Below are 16,650 nucleotides of genomic sequence, written 5' to 3'. Positions count from 1 at the left end.
AAGAATTAAACATTATGGTAGCAGCTGAAAGTTGCTACTTTATTTAAAGAAATAAATTTAATGAGTTTTCATTAAGCTTGATTTCAGAAATTTTTAAACTCTTTCACTTTAATGAACTACTGAGGACTAGGAAAATTTCAGATATTACCATTTAATCTGAATTTAACTGCTTTCAAGAAATACTTTCTTGTACCTTATTGATTCCCTAGCAAACTATGCAAAGCTGTTATTCCAAATCTCCTATCTGGTTAGGGCCCTCATACTGCTTTCCTCCCAGAAGATATAAGTATGTCTACTTCACCAAAATGATTCACTATTAGTAACAGAAACATCTGTGCACATTCAAAAAAACTGGTGACATGCATACATATACATATATAATCTTATTAACTCAGTTGACAGAAAATGCATATATGACTCTAGACTTCCATGAGGGAATTCTAAGGTCCTCTAGGGGGCTCTAAGTCCACAGACTATGAACAGAATCATTGAACAAATGGATGTAATTATGAGAAATATTATAGTTAATGAAAACAGTACTGAAATGGGCTCTTAAAGATCTGTATGCTTCATTAATTAGTTCTGTTACTTTGGGTACATAATATATACTCTCTGAACCTCAGGTTTTTTTCATCCACAAAATGTGGACACAATATCTATATTTATTTTGTGCCCGGTACAAGCAACATATTAAGCACTAGGTATACAAAAAAGAATAAAACCTAGTGTGTCCCCTCAAGGACTTTTTTATCTAGTAGAATGGGCCCAACATGCAAGCAAATGGCTGCCTGAAAATGTTCTGAATATTATACTACCCATAAGACTGTAAAATGCAGAGTAGAGACAAAAGAGAAGGCACGACTGAGGAGTTAGATACCTGTACCCAGTCTTAAAAGACAAGTATTTGCCAGGCATAAAGAGGATGGGGGGGTAGGGGGGAGTCCAGACAGAGGAAAGAAACAGGCAAAGGCGCAGAGGCGTGTGACACAGAAAACTACCCATGGCTTGCTCCAGGCCGGGGGCATGTGTGTCTGTGTGTGTTAAGAGTGAGGTGGGGTGGGGAGGAAGTGTATAGTAACAGATAATGCTGCAGAGACAGAAGGTACACAGAACCCAGAGCTAAGAAACTTGGGCTTTGCAGTGTAGGTGATGGGAAATGAGTTTTAAATAGGAAATTAACATGATTAAATTGTATTTGATAATACAAATTCTGGTAGTAAGGAAATGGATGAGGAGGTGGAGATGAAACTAGATGAGAGAAGAAGAAATTGTTGATAGGCAAGAAATGCTGCAGTAAAAATGGAAAGAACAGGACAAATTTCAGAGATGTTAGGAGGCAGAAAATACAAGATTTCTTGACACCTACATGTGGGAAGGTGAGGTAGAAGTTTCCAACTAGGAACTAGGATGGGTGTAGTTCCTCACCACTTTACAAACTGAAAATCATGTCTGGTATGGTTCTAAGAATTATACACACATCATCATCCTAATGTCCCTTTGAGATAGGCACTTTGCAGCTAAGGAAACTGAGGTCAGGGTATCAAATTACTTGCATCAGGCCACTCAGGTGAAAAGTGACAGAGCCAACACACTATTATTATTATTACCCTGGTCTCTATAAGAAAGACTCAGAAACCCTGTGGTTAAAGAGAAGAATATCTTATTTTTAAGAGGTGTACACTCAAGTATGTGGAAGTAAAGTGTTAGGGTGTCTGCAACTTACTTGCACGTGGTTCAGAAAAAAAAATCTAAAAGTGATTTTAAAATGGAACAAATGTAAATTGTTGAATCTGGATGGTAGGTATATGGTGATCACCGTTCTATCCTTCAACAGTTTCTGTGTCAGAAAAATTTCATAATAAAAAGATAGGAAAAAGTATTTTAGAAATTCTCAAATTGTGCCTTTTCTGTTGAAATACAATTTAATTCAACAGATATATTATTGGGTTTTACTGATGTCTAGCCAGGTGCCCTAATGTCAAGGAGCTCACAGTCTATTGTAATTACCATCAAAATATGGTTCAAGATAGAAAGCACGCATTAGTTTCCAAAGTCACAGCAAAATACGAACCAATTTATGCACTTTAGAAATTAAAACCTTCAGATGTAGCTTCAATTAAAAAAATTAACGCTTGAAAGTAATGTTCCCCCTAATCTAAACAAGAACTCACCTTCTAAACCCTTCAACATTTCCAAGTGTTCAAAGACATTTTTGCAGACATCTTAAATAAACCTAGAACATTAGACAAACTTGCTAAGAACTTTTTCCTTTAATCAAATTCAAGAATTAGAAGCTTTATTGCTTTCCTTCCTTTAATAAGCCAGTCAGAATGCTGTCAAATAACCCTCCAAAACAATACTTTAAAAATAAAATCATTGAATAAGTGTATAATCCTCTCATTACCACACACTGGAAAGTGTCAGTAAACTACTGGGTAAAATGCAAGAGATTTAAAATATGAATTTACTCTGACCTATATTTTTGCCCAGTTAAGCTAAATTAAATTCATTCTCTGATCACTATTTTCTATAACATAGCACATGCCAGACTATAATGATATTACATCTCTGTCTCCCATTAGATGGTAAACGCTGAGGGAAAGAACTCACTCAACTCTACGTCCTGGCATAGCTGATGGCAGGTAGGAGAAGCTCAAAGATTAACTGAGCTCAATTCAGGTAGCACCAAGTCTACTGGCTCATACATTTGAAAAAAATAATACCATACAAACAAATGGTAATACCTAACAGGTCACTATTTCTTTCTTTCTTTTTTTTTTTTTAAGCTGCACCATCCTGCCACCTGTTGGTAGCTGAGTGGCTGCTCAGCTCGGGCCAGGAATCAAACGGCTGTTGCTCAGAGCTCGCACTCTTGAGCAAGCTCTTAACCAACTGAGCCACTCAGCCGGCCCCAACAGGTCACTATTTCAAAACAATTGCAGGAGTCAAATGGAAGCCCCAGAAAACTCAGGTATTTGGCAAGAGGGTCTTCTCGTCCTTTCCCTACTCTCAACCCTTGCAGCCAGCCCCATCAACATCTACCCTGGACCACCAGGTCTTCACTTAGCCTACCCTGTATTTCTGTGCACGTCAGTCACAATGAGATTTTTTTCCCTGAAACTTGGAATCATTTTCTAAGTTAGATAATTTCTTTTCAGAGGGGCTAAAAATAAGACTTTGAAAATTGTAATCTAAAGTTCAGTTCCATGTATCACAATTCTACAAATCGATTATACCCATGCATGTTAGATCAGATTTTAAGCTTTTCAACACCTGTTATGAAGTCTTATCACTGAGAGCCTGGTGAGGAGATTTTAGCAAAAAAGTGAAACACACTGGTTCTGTATCATTCCACAATGGTACACAGTAGGGATGGCACACTGTGGCCCATGGGCCAAATTCATCCGGCTGCATATTTGTATACATAAAGTTTTATTGGAACAGGCATGCCCATTTGTTTTTATATGATCTATGACTGCTTTCATGCTACAGTAGCAGAGCTCAGTTGCCAGAGTTCATATGGCCTAAAAAGCCTAAAATATTTACTATCTGGCCCTTTACAGAAAAGGCTTGCCAGCTCCTGATAAGCAAACAGGACTACTCTAACACAGGGCACAGAGAGGAAGCACAGCCTAATAAGGTGAAATGTGTAACTTAGGAAATACATGAATAGTTCCAAGGAGGATACATGTATTACAAATGTTGGCAACTATGCCTGAACAAACTCTTGTGACTCAAGAGAAGGACTCTAAAGTAGAAAAAATTATTTCAAATGTTTTATGGGATGAGAATCAAGTTTCATGTTTTCTTTGTTGAAAATTTTGATTGGGTTGTCAGAAAAGTCATTAGGCATTTTTTCTGTTTTCCGTTGCAAAAATGCATCATGACTTTTCCGACAACCCAATAATTAAAGGCATCCCAAGCTAATATGTATCTAATAGTTCTAAACTCTAAGAAAACACCTAGACTTCAAGTAAACAAACTAATCATCTCTTTATTAATCTAATAAATTCAGGAATAACTTTGTAAGAGAGTCAATAAGAAAAGACCACCTGCTACTTTCTTATTTTATACAGAGACTACTCTAAATAACTCAGCGGAAAGGATATCAAAACTGCAGTCTGAAGATCTGAGGCATTTAAAACGGCTCTGACACCCACCAGCAATGTGATCTGTGGCTAGTCACTTCACCTAAGTTTCTGCTTCCTCATCTTCAAAACTGGGATAATGTCCTTACGTATTTCACTTGCTAAACTGTACAGTTCATGTGAGATGACTATCAAGTGTAAATGACTGCACCAGCAGGACCTCATTATTGTCAGTTAAAAGGTAGGGTAATTTTTATCATTTTACTAGGACACAATGAGACCGACTCCTTGTCCATCACTGAAGTGAAATGACAAAATGAACCTTTCCATGAAAAGAAGTGGGATGCATCAAATAACTAAAACAAATACCATATGATCTCACTTATATGTGGAATCTAAAAAACTGAAAGGGGCCGGCCGAGTGGCTCAGTTGGTTAAGAGCTCACTCAAGAGTTTGAGCTCTGAGCAACAGCGGTTCGAGTCCCGGCCCAAGCTGAGCAGCTGCTGAGCTGCCAACAGGTGGCAGGATGGCTCAGTTAAAAAAAAAAAAAAAGATAAAAAACTGAATGAACAAGCAAAGTAAACAGAAATAGTCTCAGAGATATAGAGGAACAACTGATGGTTGCTAGTTGGGAGGGGGGTGGGGATGAGGGAGAAGGGGAAGGGATTAAGAAAGCATAAATAGGTAACTACAATATTGCCACAGGGATATGAAAGACAGTTTGGGGAATATATTAATAATGTTGTAAATATTTTGTAGGGTGTCAGATGGTCACTCGTCTTGTTAAGGAGACTGCTTCATGGTGGGGTAGAGGCTTGATCACTGCACTGTACACCTGAAGCTGATGTTGTATAATATTGTATGTCAACTATAAGTGTATATATATATATGTACATACATACATACATACATATATGGTCATGGGATGTGGAGTATAGTGTGGGAGTGGAGTCAAGGGAATTATAATAGATATGTATGCTATGGGGGGAGTGTGGGTGGATTGGGGGAGGGGGGTTATCACTTTGAGGGGTAAAAAGTATAATTATTGCACTGTGTTGTACACCTGAAACTAATTAAAATAAATTAATTAATTTTTAGAAATTAAAAATAGAACTACCATATGATAAAAAAAAAGTAATAACTAAAAAAGACAGACTACTTGCTAACATATGGAACCTACACTTGTAAAAGGCTTATTAAAAGTGAAATGAAGTCTAATTATCTTCAATCTAAGAGCATTTTTAGCAACATAATATGCCATATAGAGGTATGGCTTTGAAATCTGAGAATAAAGCATCCTTTGCAAATAAATTAATGTGTCTAACTTAAGATGATCCAGTTAAAAATAACACAAATAACAAATGTAATTAATATATTACTAAATGTAATGTGGTAGGTACCCTGACTGGGATCCTGGAACAGAAAACGGACACCAGGGAGCCGGCCGAGTGGCTCAGTTGGTTAAGAGTGCGAGCTCTGAGCAACAGGGTCGCCGGCTAGATTCCCACATGGGCCAGTGAGCTGCGCCCAAGATGAGCTGCTGCTGAGCTGCCAATGGGCAGCAGGATGGCTCAGCTGGTGGGAGCATGTGCTCCTAACAACAAGGTTGCCAGTTTGACTTCCCGCATGGGATGGGGGGCTATGCCCCCGCAACTAAGATTGTACATTTGAACACGGCACCTTAAGCAGAGCTGCCGCGGGCTGCTGATGGGCAGCCAATGGCTCAGTGGTTAGAGCGTGTGCTCTCAACAACAAAGTTGTTGGTTTGACTCCCACATGGGATGGTGGGCTGTGCCCCCAGCAACTAAGATTGGACACGGCACCTTGAGCTGAGGGGCCGCAAGCTGCTGAGGGGCCGCAAGCTGCCGACGGGCAGCCAGATGGTGAATGGATTTGGAGCTGAGCTAGCTGTGCCCTCCACAACTAAGATTGAAGGATAACAACTTGGCTGTTCCCCTTTTCCAATTCCCCAATAAAATCTTTAAAAAAAAGAAAAAGAAAAAGAAAAAGGACACCGGGTAAAAAGGAAATCTGAATAAAGTATGAACTGTAGTTAATAACAGTATATCAATATTGCTTCACTAATTGTAATAAATATGCCACAGTAATGTAAGGTGTTAATAATAGGAGCAACTTGAGGCTGGCTATATGGGAGCTCCCTGTACTATCGTCTCAATTTTTCTATAAACCTTAAACCGTTCTAAAAAATAAAGTCTATTTAAATGTTTTAAATTACACAAATAATATACTTCTAAATCCAAGTATCCAATTTAGCAAATATTGTTCAGTAAGAAAAAGTATACAAACTTGAGAAAACATTTGGACATTATCACAACTGAACATTAATTTATCACAATATCCAACAACCGCCATCTAGAAAAAAGATTACCATCTATCATATGGTGTAACATCTGGTTAATATTGTAATGGTTAAACTATCACACTAAATATACTTTTTCTTTCAGTTTACTAGGATAAGAAATGAAATATAGAGGGCTGGCCGAGTGGCTCAGTTGGTAAGAGCGAGAGCTCTGAACAACAGGGCTTCCGGTTCGATTCCTACATGCACCACTAAGCTGCGCCCTCTATAGCTAAGATTGTGAACAGCTTGACCTGGAGCTGGGCTGCCGTGAGTGGCCGTCCAATGGTCGGCGACCGACTGCCTCAGCCGGGAAGAGCGCAATGATCACAATACCAACATGGGCCAGTGAAGCAACGGCTTCCACAACTAGACTGAGTACAAAAGGACAGCAACTTGTCTGTTCCCCTTCCCCGATTCCCCAACGCTGCTCCCCTCCCCCAATTCCCCAATAAAATCTTTAAAAAAAAAAGAAATGAAATATAGAAACTTTATAACACAAAATGCCCATGGCTACATTACATTTTGTACTAATTCCTGATCAACTGAAGCAAGGCAAATCTGTTTCCTAGCCTGAATTGTTTAAGAAAAGCTAGTTTTTATATTAATTTCCACTTAAGCTTTTAAAAAAAGCTATTACAAATAGTAATTGTTGAACTCGAAGACAAGAGTTTTAATTGACTGGTGGAAGTAAAATATATGGGTGCATAGGAAATATAAATAATAATAACTACCACACATTACAGGCTTGTCATGTACTAGGCATCAAATAGGTGCTTTACATGGATATTCTCATTTAATCTCTATAACACTCCTGAAAAGTAGGTATTCTTATGCACATTTCACTGGCAAGAAAACTGAAGAAATAACTTGCCCAAGGTCAAATTAATAACTGGCAAAGCTGAACTAGAATCCAGGTGTATCTGGCTCACCCAGCTCTCATTTATGGTGAGGGTCACTTCTAATCATCCCACTCATTCGACAGCTATTAACATGTAAGTCAGTTATCTGGACAACTACACTTTCTTTGAAAGTTTCAAACTGTCTGACAAAGTCAGGTTTAGTTAGATTTCAGGACTAAATAAACAACCTAAATTTCCTCAAATCTTATGAAAGAAAGGAGACAAGGATATGTTAAAGTTTAGAAAAAGTTATTAGGGATTAATCCCATAAATCCTTCTTTTTACATCTCCTAGCTATCTCCCAACAGTTCTCCACTTCTCCCAAATCAGATGTTGCTGCCGCACTATATCCTAAAGTCTTCAACATTTGCAAATGATATTACATTGGCCTAAGAGGACCATATCCTCCCTATTTTCAAGTGAACTCAGGTTTATCTTTTAAGGCCTGGCCTCCAAATCTCTTCCTTCTGTGAAGCTCTGGGGAACTGCTCCTGCCCACAGACAGCATCCCTTCCTCCCCTATGACACTAAACAACACTGAACCATGGGAGGGAAAGTTACTCCATTTTCAAACCTCTTTCAGTCCTGTTTACATCATAGAGAAAATCTATGCAAGGTGCCAATTTGTCGTCAACATTTTCCTAACACCTGCTAATCTCTCCTTTAATTAAAGGAGAGCAGGCATCAAACTCACCACCTTCCTTAAACAAATGTTTAATAAACACATATGATCTGCCAACAGTAGCTAGCTAGGTTTCATAACACTGTTTTGTTTTTATTATATTTTAGTTGCTTTCTATTTAAGGTAAGAGATGTTAGCCTTTCATTATGACAGTAACATAAAGCTTCTTTAAAAATATTTTAAAGTGTGTCCATAAAAAAAGACATTAAAAGGGCAGGCCGAGTGGCTCAGTTGGTTAAGAGCTCGCTAAGCTCTGAGCAACAGCGGTTCGATGGCCGACCCAAGCTGAGCTGTCGCTGAGCTGCCAGTTCATAGCAAAGATGCTAAGCATGAAAAATTAGAAAAAAAAATCATGAAGAGAAGCGTTATTTTAAAGTAAAGGAAAAAGATATTAAATAAATAATAGTACAAGTAGTATGCAGATTGGGGAAAAATCATGATGTAACTCAAGGATTAAGCATAGGAAACATTTTTATATACTGATGATTACACCTTGACAGAACTGGCATTATATAGGCACTTTCCCTCATAGTACTTATGTAATATTCATATTAATGTGATAGGACAAAAAAGGACACGACTGCCATTTTTAAATGACCTATTACAATGTTAGCTCCTGTATTTTATCAACCAACTAATTTTGAGGATTTATATTACCCACCACTTTCGGGGATCCAACCAATCCACACAAGAGATAGCTGTCCCTTGCAAATATTTTTTTTTATGAATATAAATAATCATGTTGAATTACAAGGATTTGTCTGCATGTGTTTCCCCCTTCCAAGACTTAGATCTCCTTCAGCATAGAAACAGTTTCTCACTCATTTTATAATGTTTTGTTAATCCACATGATCTAAAAATTGTCAGGTATTAAAAATGAGCTCATATCTTTCCAAAAAACATGGACAGACAAGCACAGTCAGCTTTATTTAACACATTTCCTTCAACAAATGTTTAATAAACACATATGATGTGTTAGGCACCGATGAACAAGACAAGTAGGGTCTGCTCTTGAGGGGCCCACATTCTTAGAGATACATAACATTCTAATGACAATTGCAAGTGGTTTCACAGACCAGATTTCTATGTACCCTCTATTTAGAGTCTTTTGTCACTCCTTTCATTGGCCAGTTAAATCCCACTTAGGCACTCAGGCCCAACTCAAACCCAGGAGCCTTTACTGGCCAGTCTCCTGACTCAGGTTCTTTCTCATCGGGGCTCGGCTCTAACACAGCATTTTGCACTGTTTGCAATAAAATGTTGTTTTCTCAACAAAACTTCAAGTTCCCTAAAATAGAGACTTAGTCCTCTTGGTATCCCCATTCCCTAGCAGAGGGACTGGTATTCAGCAGGTGTTGAATAAATGTTTGAATTTATAAATAATTAATAAATAAATGACTGGATGATTAAGGGCAATGCTCCAGTTAGGAATCAGTCAAGCTGCTGCTAACTCAGTTCCAAAATGACTGAAGAACAAGAACTAAATTTAGGTTGAAAACATCTACTAACCTTCTAATAAATATATCTGAAATAATGATTAGTAGGCCAAAAAGATATTTCCTCACAATTAAGAAATGTGTATCAATGAGGATAAAAATGGAAACAAGTGATACTTTAGTATCTTCAGTTGGTATATTTGAAACAAGAGTAAAACTCTGTAGAAGAAAAAATAACTTAGTACCAAATATTCCTGGCACAAATACATACTACTATACTATGTGATTTCACTTATATGTGGAATCTAAAGAACAGAATAAAGCAGGGGTAGCAAACTGCGGCTCGTGAGCCACATGCGGCTCTTTGGTATGTTCCATGTTGAACGTTTGCCGACCCCTGGAAGAGCCAATCCTGCCCCTCACAACAATTTAAAAATTATTTGAGAGCCATAAATAATTTCACATAATCACCATTATGTGAGTAATATCCTTTAAAATTTTTATAAATGAAGCTATGATAGTTTTATTTTCATTTTCAATTTTATTTCAGAGCCACATGCTCGTGAGCCGCAGTTTGCTGACCCCTGGCGGCTCTTCCGTCTCAAAAGTTTGCTGACCCCAGGGCCTGCCTAGTGGCTCGTTGGTTAAGAGCTGGCTTGAGACGCCAGCTCGAGCAGCAGGGCAAACAGTTCGGATCCCACATGGGCCAGTGACACTGCGCCCTCTACAGCTAAGATGGTCAACAACAGCTCGACCTAGAGCTGGGCTGCCGTGAGTCGCCGGCAACAGAATAGGCTGCAATGGGTCTGCTGTGGGCTGCCGTGAGCTACCATAAGTGGCCGGCAGCCGACATGTGCTTCTGTGAGCCACTGTCCAATGGCAGGAGACAGATCTACCTCACCCGGGAAGAGCGCAATGATAATACCAACTTGGGCCAGTGAAGCAACGTCCTCCACAACTAGAATAAAGAACAAAAGGACAGCAACTTGTCTGTTCCCTTTCCTTGATTCCCCAACACTGTTCCCATCCCCCAATTCCCCAATAAAATCTTTAGAAGAAAAAAAATTTGCCGACCCCTGGAATAAAGGAACAAACAAAACAGAAACAGACTAATAGATACAGACAACAAACTTGATGGTTGCCAGATGAGAGAGGGATTGGGAGGCTGGGTGAAAAAGGTGAAGGAATTAAAAAGTACAAATTGGTAGTTACAAAATAGTCGCGGGGGTGAAATACAGTATAGGGAATACAATCAATAATATTGTAAAAACTATGTATATATAGTGCCAAGTGGGTGCTAAAGATATAGGGGGGATCACTTCATAAATTATATAAATGTCTAACCACACCACTATGCTGTACACCTGAAACTAATACAAAATAATATTGAATGTCAACTATAATTCGGAAAAAAAAAGTCAAGGCGACGTCAAGTACAGCAAGGGAATGTAGTCAATAATACTGTAATAACTATGTACCGTGTCAGATGGGTCACAGACTTATTGAGATGACCACTTTGTAAGGTATATAAATAAATGTCTAGTCACTGTGTTGTTTTGTACACCTGAAACATATAATATTGTCTGTCAACAGTAACTGAAAGTAAATTTTTTTTAATTAAAAAAAATAATAAAAAGGCCTTTCTGGGGGTGGACGCGGCTGAGTAAGCACCTTTAAAGTCTCCCCTCCCACGGTCGTCACATCTAAGTCAGTCTCCCAAAGAGCAGAACAGCTGCGGACATGCTTCATCGGAGCTTTGAAACGACCGAGAGGCTGAGGAGCCCTTCTGAGCAATGGGGAATCTCACAGGCTGTGTGGTGATGAGAGATCCAAACCCTAAGCGCTCCAGTGGCTTTGGGTTTGTCACCTATGCACTGTGGAGGGGGTGGGGGCAGCCACAAATGCAAGGCTGCACAGGGGGATGAAGAGTTGGGAACCAGAGGGTTGTCTCCAGAGAAGATCCTCGAAGGCCTGCTGCCCACTTCCTTCACTGTGGGAAAGATTTCTGTCAGTGGTGTTACAGAAGACACTGAAGAACATCACCTGAGAGAGGATTCGGAACAACATGGGAAAACTGAAGTGATTAAAACCATGACTGACCGAGGCGGGGGCAAGAAAAGAGGCTCTGCTTTTGTAACCTTTGCTGACCATGACTGTAGACAAGACTGTCATTCACAAACACCACACTGTGAATGGCCACACTGTGCAGTAGCAGGGAAAGCCCGATCTAAGCAAGAGATCGCTAGTGCTTCATCCAGAAAAAGGGATCGAAGTGGTTCTGGAAACTTCAGTGGTGGTCGAGGACGTAGTTTTAGTGGGCATGACAACTTTGGTCGTGGAGGGATCATCAGTGGTCAAGGTGGCTTTAGTGGGCTTGGTAATGACGGGAGCAATTTTGGAGGTGGTGCGAGCTACAATGATTTCAGCAAGTACAACAATCAATCTTCAAATTTTGGACCCATGAAAGGAAGAAACTCTGGAGGCAGGAGCTCTGGCCCCTATAGAGACCAATGCTTTGCCAAGCCACAAAACCAAGGTGGCTATGGCGGTTCCAGCTGCAGCAGCAGCTATGGCAGTGGCAGAAGGTTTTAATCACTGCCAGAAAGCAAAGCTTAGCAGGAGAGGAGAGCCAGAGAAGCGACAGGGAAGCTACAAGTTACAACAGATTTGTGAACTCAGCCGAGCACAGCGGTGGCAGGGCCTAGCTGCTACAAAGACGACATGTTTTAGACAATACTCATGTGTGTGGGCAAAAAACTCAAGGACTGTATTTGTGACTAATTGTGTAACAGGTTATTTTAGTTTCTGTTCTGTGGAAAATGTCAAGTATTCCAACAAAGGGTTTTAATGTAGATTTTTTTTTTTTTGCACCCATGCTGTTGATTGCTAAATGTAATAGTCTGATCATGATGTTGAATAAATGTGTCATTTTTTTAAATGTGCTGCGTAAAATTAGTCTACTCTGAAGCCATCTTGGTAAATTACCTCAACATTGTGAAGTTAGAATTCCTTCGGGGTATTGTCAGGCTCTATGTGAAATTTATTTACAACCTGTTTGGACACAGAAGCCATTGTCTTCAGAAACCTTGGTGTAGTTGAACTGACAGTTACTGTGTGTGACCTGGAGTTCACCCAAACAGAGTCATGGAGTTTATTTAGTTATTAATGATTGTTGGCACATCTTATGCAATATATCTAAATTGAATTATGGTACCATATAAAATTATGGTAGGAATAAAGCTTGTGCATCACCCATTATCATGTGTAATCAATAAACGATCTAGGGGTGACCAGTTAGCTCAGCTGGTTACAGCGTGGTGTTGATAACACCAAGGTTGCCAGTTCAATCCTCGCATGGGCCAATGTGAGCTGCACCCTCCTCAAAAGAGTCAACTACGCCATTGTAGCATGAAAGCAATGTGTAACCAATGACCATGTCTGTTCCCCAATAAAATTTTTTTTAAAAAATTAAAATTAAATAAACGATCTAATATCCTCTTAAAGAAACAAACAAAAAACCCAAAAAGGGCACAATAGTTTGAAGATGCAAGTAATATAAAGCCAGATAGTACTCGGAATTCAAATTAACATTACAACAGACTTCTTGTTATGACACCAAAATTCCAGACCCTACCAAAAGTTAATAAAATCCAAACAGATGTTGATTTTACCCCCAATACACTACTAATTTTCCAGAGCTATAAATAAGGCAGACTAACCACAAAAATAATGAATCCATGTATAACAAATAGCTGTGGATTAAACCAGATTTTAATATACAACTCAACTGAGAGATTATCAAAATATCTGGACAGTTAATAGGTATTATTTAGTAAATACTGATGAATTCTGATCATTTTAGTTCAAACACCTTGACTTTTAAAAATACTACTTGAAATCATTACTGATGGGGTTGGCAATACAAAATTAAATTTGAAAGACATCAACTTAAGTAATTAATTTTGGTAAACTATAGTGGAATACTACATAATTATTAAGGGGGAGACAGAGGTCCACGGAAAGATGTCCATCACGTATCATTAAGTGAAAAAAGCAAACCGCAAACGACATGCATGGTAAGATCCCAGAGGCAGCACAGAGGTTAAAACACAAACCCTGGAGCAAGACTGCTGGGCTCAAAGCTCAGCTGGGCTGCTTATTAGCTGTGCAGCCTTTGTACTTCTCCATGCCTCAGTTTCTTCGTTTGCAAACGGACATAAAACAGAACCTACTTTATAGGGTATGTTCAGAAAGTTGTGAGGGTTTAATGGGCTAATATATGTAGAGCACTTAACGAGCTCAAGTATTAATTATAATTTGGGGGGAAAAAAACTATAAAGCATTTAGTAAAAGTATGTGTACATGGGGAAGAAAAGCTTTCACTTTTTGCATTGTTTCTAGTTTTGTTTTTTAAAACAAGGAACATTTATTACTTTAGTAATTTTAAAAAAAGAAGAAAAACATAAAAATCTTGGCACTAAGATCTTCCCTGCTGAAAGATATGCTGGTACAATTACTTACTCAGGACAAGACAAATTCTATGAATAATATTTAAAATGTGCAAATTTTCAAGTGCAACCAAAAGGACACAGTACTTAATTTCTAGACAGTTCAACAATAACAAGCTACACATCAAAAAGCAGAACTGCAATGGCATTAAAATTATACCCCTTTATTTCCCAGAGGCAATAAATGATACAAATATACCCGCCCAATCCAGAAATGAGTGTCAGGAACTTTCACAATTAGATAAACCTCCATTAATTTTATTAGTCTGAAATTAAGTACCATCAAATCTAATTTCCTCCTACTCAAAAATCCCTAATGACAACTAAGTAAGACTGGAAATCAAGATAAACCAAACAACTAAAGAAAAACCTAAAACTTGTAGAACCCTCTGCAAACTTTTGAGAGGAAGAGTCCATCACCACATGCTTTGAGGAAGCTTTGGTCCTCGGATAAACTTAGCTTCTTCCATAAATGCAGCGGGTGTACAAAACAGCTAAATGGGGGAGCAGAAAGAGAACTTTATGCTTCAGCTGCATTTTTGCTGAGCTGTAATACTGGTAAAGCCTGTTTCAAAACCCAAGAGTCCACACTCAAAATTAAGAGTAAGCAAGTAAACAGCAAGCTGTCGTGTCCATTTCATCACATTTAGGATAATGGTATTTCATAAAATTATCTTTTATTATCAAATTTCAAACAAGGTTACTATCATTGACTGTGTTAACCTAAAAGGAACTTTAGGGAGTACCCACACAAAAATTATCTAGTTAGTTAAAATCGTTTTTCAAAATGAAATCAACCATTAAGATGCCTCCAAAGAAGCATAGAATTCATAATTTTAAATAGTTTACATAATCCCTAGGGAAAAAAACACCTTAATAACTGATAGCTATTATCATTACTATTATTATGATGTTTTGAAATGATGGAACAGAAAGGCTGTTCTCAGAGAGGCTTAATAAGTCACTTTCCATCAGAATCCAAGTTGGCCCATCATAACCTTGAATAGTTGGATATTAAGAGGCACTTTGTTTTGGGCCGGCCGAGTGGCGCGATGGTTAAGAACTGGCTTGGGATGCCAGAGGGCCCCGGTTCAGATCCCACATATGAGGGCCAGTGACACTGGATTGAAGAACAAAACGACAGCAACTTGTCTGTTCCCCTTCCCCAATTCCCCAGCACTGTTCCCATCCCCCCAGTTCCCCAATAAAAATAAAATTAAAAAAAAAGAGGCACTTTGTTTTAAAGGAATCAAAGATTACTTGGGAAGTGGTGAAAATGAGATAATTTTGCAAAAAGAATTCATCTATTCTTTCCTAAGCTTTTCCGGTACAGAAATCAGTATTTGTAAACATTTTGCAATTCTGCCTTAAGTGTTATGACTTTTAGACCTAATATATTTTTGTCAAGTAGTCAAGGATTTATAAATAATGAAAGTAAAATCAAAAGATGGGTCAGAGTTCTGTATTAGAAAGTGAAAGGAGACAGTTTAAAGTAGGTTAAAAATAGATTAATTTAGCCTAAGTCCTAAAAACTTTAAGAATACATGTATTTGCATAAAATTATGATTGCTTGGGAAGATAATATGACTCTGATCCTGAAGAAAGGGAAATGGGCAAATATCCCTTGACCAACTTTTTTGTCTTTTAAAATTGCTAATAGAAAAACCATGGTTTAATCCTTTCAAAGATTCACAGAAAATAAACTGCAAACAAATTAGTAAGAAAAAAAGGAAGAAGAACTGAACATGTTTGACAAGCTTTCCACTAGTATGCAGAGTGGGTGTACTGGCATCACAGGGGAGCAAGACCAAGCAAGCACCTTTGGACAGACATCTTAGGTTAATGAGCAGACATCTTACCTGTTTTACAGTTACAACAGTATGCTTAAAGCCTTACATTTAAAAAATGGCTTACAAATAAGGTGTAAACATTGAAGTTTCATTTCCAAACTTAACAAAAACAAAACAAAACAAACAAACAAAAAAGACATAAAGACCCCAGAAAGTCTATAAGGGTTTTTTAAAAACATTTGCTCAACCACTCATTCATATGTATTAAATAAGAGAATGTGCAGTATCAACAGTCACCACTTCTTTGGACTATGGCATTGCAGAGTTCAAAACTGGGTTTCAGCTTAGAAACAGTGAAGAACTGCCCTTCTGAAAACATTTTTACAAAATCATAATACAAACTAAAACATTCTGAAAAATCAGAAAATACAGGTATGCATAAAGAAGGAAATTTTAATTATCTGTAATTTTAAAAACCAGAAATCAAACAGAAGCCTAAAGCTTCTTCTACAATACATGATACAGGGGCCAGCCAAGTGGCTCAGTTGGTTAAGAGGTTGTTCAAGGGTTCGAGCTCTAAAAAACAGGATTGCCAGTTCGATTACCACATGGGCCAGTGAGCTGTGTCTGAGCTGAGCTGCCGCTGGGCTGCCAACAGGTGGCAGGATGGCTTAGCTGGTGAGAGCACGTGCTCCTAATGACAAGGTTGCTGGTACAACTCCCACATGGGATGGTGGGCTACTTCCAACCCACAACTAAGATTGAACACGGCACCTTGAGCTGAGCGGCGCAAATGGACTTGGAGCTGAGCTAGCTGCGCCCTCCACAACTAAGATTAAAGGACAACAACTTAGCTGTTCCCTTCCCCCAATTCCCCAATAAAA

At 38.6% G+C, this 16,650-nt stretch overlaps 1 protein-coding gene across 1 annotated transcript in view; it reads right to left on the bottom strand.

The window, feature by feature from the left end:
- The window catches only part of GAPVD1 (GTPase activating protein and VPS9 domains 1), a 71,937-nt gene that overhangs the window by 49,073 nt on the left and 6,214 nt on the right, over positions 1–16,650 (bottom strand). The gene's annotated exons all lie outside the window — the stretch shown is intronic.

This window comes from Hipposideros armiger, unplaced genomic scaffold (assembly GCF_001890085.2).
Source record: "Hipposideros armiger isolate ML-2016 unplaced genomic scaffold, ASM189008v1 scaffold_3, whole genome shotgun sequence".
Taxonomy (NCBI): domain Eukaryota; kingdom Metazoa; phylum Chordata; class Mammalia; order Chiroptera; family Hipposideridae; genus Hipposideros; species Hipposideros armiger.
This window is presented reverse-complemented; position numbering and strand designations above follow the sequence as displayed.